This window comes from Lissotriton helveticus, chromosome 6 (assembly GCF_964261635.1).
Source record: "Lissotriton helveticus chromosome 6, aLisHel1.1, whole genome shotgun sequence".
Classification (NCBI taxonomy): Eukaryota; Metazoa; Chordata; class Amphibia; order Caudata; family Salamandridae; genus Lissotriton; species Lissotriton helveticus.
Window position 1 is genome coordinate 589,035,998 of NC_136067.1, and position 3,252 is coordinate 589,039,249.

A 3,252-nucleotide genomic window follows, 5' to 3' on the forward strand; every position below is an offset into this window, starting at 1 on the left:
GGCATTGTGCTCACCACAACAGGGCCTCGTCACAGAGCTCTTGCCAGTCCATTTCCACCCCCTGTGAGGTGAGCATGGTTCAGTGTGAGCTTGCTGGGCCATGTAGGTGGCTGAGGATTGTCAGTGACTGCAACTCTCACCATGCTCTTGGCTACACCCCCCTTCCCAGCATGACCTCACTTCCCTCCTTTGGACTCTGCTTCCCTGTGAGGAAGTGTGCCTGTGCTGACAAGATGGCTGACAGTGCAGTCCTGTTGTTTGTTGGTGGCTAGTTCCCAGCAAGGCCTTGTGCTCCCCACAACAGAGCCCAGTCACAGAGTTCTTGCCAGTACATTTCCACCCCCTGTGAGGTGAGCATGGTTCAGAGAGGTGTTGATGGTCCAATTGGGAGGGGGAGCATTATCTGTGACAACAACCCCATCATGCTTTTGGATACACTCACTTCACCATCATACACATTATTCCTTCCTGTCAGTCAGCTTCACTGTGAGGTAGTGGTTGTGGTGGCAAGAATGTCTGACAGTGTTTATTTAGATTAGTGCCACTGCCTTGCTCTATTTGTTGGTAGGTTTGTACATATCATAACACAGTTACAAATCACTATGATGTGGCCGGTATTGTGTTGGTCTGACTAGCATACACTTATTGGGCTGATTAGCTTTTGTTTACTATGCCTTTGCTATCAGTGCATGGTTTCACTGTCCCCTTAACCGTGATGTCTGTGTATTGCGACACAATATTGAGTATATTGGTTGTGTACTCACCAGGCTCTGGGATGCCTGCTAGGCCATGGACGCTCTCTGGTGGTAGGATGTCTGGCACCCTCTCCTCCTATGACCTGAAGTATATTGGTTTGGCAGGAGGGCCACCTCCAGTACTCTGACTCAAGGCATGTTCCTTCTCGAGGAGCTTCTCGACCCTCCAGCGTGCATCATACCACCTGTTCTGGATGTCGGTCTTTGTGTGAAACATTGGTGGTTGTGCGTTCACCTTCTCCACAATCCTCGCCCACAACTTGGTTTTCTGTGGCAAGGGGGTCCTTTGTACCAATGTACCAAACAAATGTGGCGCCACTCTGAGGATTTCATCTACCAATACTTGTAACTCACTATCTGTGAACTGTGGATTCTTCTTAGGGGGCATGGTGATGGGTGGTGGTGGGGAGTGATGTGTGTGTGTGGGTGCAAGTGAGGGTGGGTGGGTGTCAGGTTTGCTAGGTGTATGTGGGAGTGCTTTTGGAGGGGTGCTAATGGTGTGAAGGTTGTGTGATGGGTGAGTTGTGAGTGTGTCTGTGGTTGCTGTCTGAAGTTGTTCTGTGCGGGCTGGTCTGTTGTCTTTGCAAAGGATCATGGTAGAGATTTTTGGCCTTTATATAGGTGGAGTTGTGGGTGTGTCTTTGTTACAATTTTTGGGGGGTATTTATTGACTTTGTCATTGCTTGATTGGTCCTTTTTTGTGTTTTTTCCTTTGTGTTTTGTGGGTATGTAGGAGACGTTCTTCTGACCGAGTCGGACGCTCATGTTAGCTCGTGCTGGCTTCTCCAAGTCTTTCACACTGACTTTCTTCTGTGTTGCATACGAGTCGGCCATGGAGGTCTCTATCGCGCCAGGTACCTGTTTTCTGTGCCTGTCGGTCATGCACCTTGGGCTCTGTGCGTGCCGGTCTGGTTTCATACGCATTGCATCGTACTGTGCGTGTCGGACGTCGCTGGTACGTGTGGGTCGGGTTCATTTCTGGTTCGTGTTGGTCGGTGAGGCTCATGTCCAGTTTCCAGCCGAATTACTGATTTCTGTACGGCTCGGTCGTACAGCTTGTATTCCGTATGGGTTGGTTGTAGGTCACGGGCGTTGCATCGTACTGCACGGGTCGTACGGTGCCTGTATGTGTCGGTCGGAATCCGTTCCCGATCCGAGTCGGTCGGAACGATTTCCAACCAGAATCGGAATCGGCCCCTTTAGGATAAAATGCCTGATAATAGATATGTAATATAATATTTTTTAAAATGTTAAACGTTTCCAAAGTTTTTAGGGTACACATCCTCAATACATGAATTGATTGTCAACACCAATAATCGCACAATTAATAATGACCCATTTGTTTAGATATGTACATCCAGCAGCCCAAGGAAAAAGGGGAAGGCTGTGGCAAAAAGCTAAAAGAGTCTACAAACCACTTCATGACCTGGCAACCATGCATAATTAAGAACTACAGACTGAACAGGGATGCTATAGAAACATTATCCGTAAAGTTTAATTCAGTTTGTTTGCCAGATATAACATTCAGACAGCTATTCCAACGATTGTGAAGATAATAGTAGTTATACTTTTCTGTGCATCTGGCAACATCTACTACACTGTTAGAGACTCCTATACAATATCACAGCCAAGTCTGCTTTGCTCCGACATATGAATGACTTAATTGAATGTCCTATAGATAATGCTACCCTAAACAAAATCATGGCTTAATTCTATGGCTTAGAAGGAATAGCACAAGTTGCTGATGCCATAGATGGAACACATGTTATATTGATGCCACTTTATGCCAAGCAGCAAGTGTACCGCAATATAATACATTTCCACTCCCTCAATGTGCAGGTGGTTTGCATTTCTGATCTCTACATCACCAGTGTGTGTGCAAGATTTTCAAGATCGACCCATAACTCACTAATGCTCTCCAAATGCTCTATGTCACAAAAGATGACAGATCTTGCCCCAACGACGGTCTAGCTTGTTGCTAAGAATTAATTTTAGACATATGTGTTGCGAGGCAAGATGGAGAGGACCCTCCTATAATCTCCTGGGAAAGTCCTCAAGATATTTGTGTTATGATGTATGCTACACAACATTGCCCTGCAGCAAAATAACCCCTTCATGATGAATATAAATGGGAACCCCGCAGTGATGCTTGTGGGATGCGTTCGCAAGACGACAGTGATGAGGATGAAGGCAGTGACCTCAGATGTGAACCTACTGAAATCATCTTTGCCTTATGGCAACTGGCACTTGATAATTACCTATATGGACATTTCTTGTTTGAAAATGTATGCAACTAATCCAAAATAGTATTTGCTTTTTACATACAGGACATTAATATTTGTTTTTTACAGTAAAGCATTCCATATGTTTTAATGTTAAATAGTCTGTGATGTTGTTTTGTGCAGATAGGTTACTCCATAACAAACACAAATTAATCACATCAACCTTATTGCAAGGGCATTATTACATACGTAACATATGTAAATTGTAAGAGATG